This window comes from Jaculus jaculus, chromosome 5 (genome assembly GCF_020740685.1).
Source record: "Jaculus jaculus isolate mJacJac1 chromosome 5, mJacJac1.mat.Y.cur, whole genome shotgun sequence".
Classification (NCBI taxonomy): Eukaryota; Metazoa; Chordata; class Mammalia; order Rodentia; family Dipodidae; genus Jaculus; species Jaculus jaculus.
The window spans coordinates 158,232,179-158,233,122 of NC_059106.1; positions in this window are offsets into that span (position 1 = coordinate 158,232,179).

The window sequence follows — 944 nt, forward strand, 5'->3', positions numbered from 1 at the left end:
AGGTCTGCTAGCTTTATGCAAATGTGGCCCATGTCTCCACACACAGGGCAATAATCCTTACTGGGCTTCCAGATTCCATCTGGGATTAAGTGTGCTAAGCAGAAACATGAAGCAGGGCGTGGTGGTGCCTCCCTGTAACCCCAGCACTTGGGAGGTAGGGGTAGAAAAGCTCAGGAGTTCACGGTCACCCCTCAACTACATATTGAGTTTGAGGCCAGTTTGGGCTCCATGAGGCCCTGTGTCAAAATAAAAACCCAAATCCAAAAGTCCAAAGCCAAAAAGAAATTAAAAATTAAAAATTGACAAGTCAAACTGAAGTTGTAAATCTACTTCATTTGGATTTCATCCTCTTTGGGCTGGAGAGATGGCTTACCCCTGAAATGAAATAGCAAATTATCACCTTGTTTCCAAACCAAGGGACTTCCAGATGTGCCCTGGTGGCACTTGATTAATACTGTCAGCATCGGTGTTAAGGATTGAATGTTTTGGGATGCATTGTTATGGTTATCATCCTCAAAATGTTATCTGCTGCCCAGTCACTGTGTTGGGAAGCAGATATTCTAGCAAAATCCTTTCCTTAGATGTGCATTTAGAGCACACACTGTTAACAAACTGTCATCTTGTTTGTCACAGCCCTTCTGGTGAAGCCTGTGTCCTCGACCCTTGCCCAGCTCTGTGTACATGGGAAGCTGGCTTTTATCTGCCCTTGTCTTGCTTAGCTTTGAGCCCTCACATGTACTGGTGGTGAGCACATGCATACAGATGAGAAACCACAAAAGGTCCTGTGTGTGATGGCTCACAGCTTCGGTTTTCTGCATTTTATGCCATCTTCAGCAAAAGGGGGCAGCATGGGGGGGGAAGAAGGCAAAATTCCACTACATAACACAAAAAAAGGTTGTGGTTTTTAAATGGTTCATCATGAAATGTCTGCTGTATGTTTATGG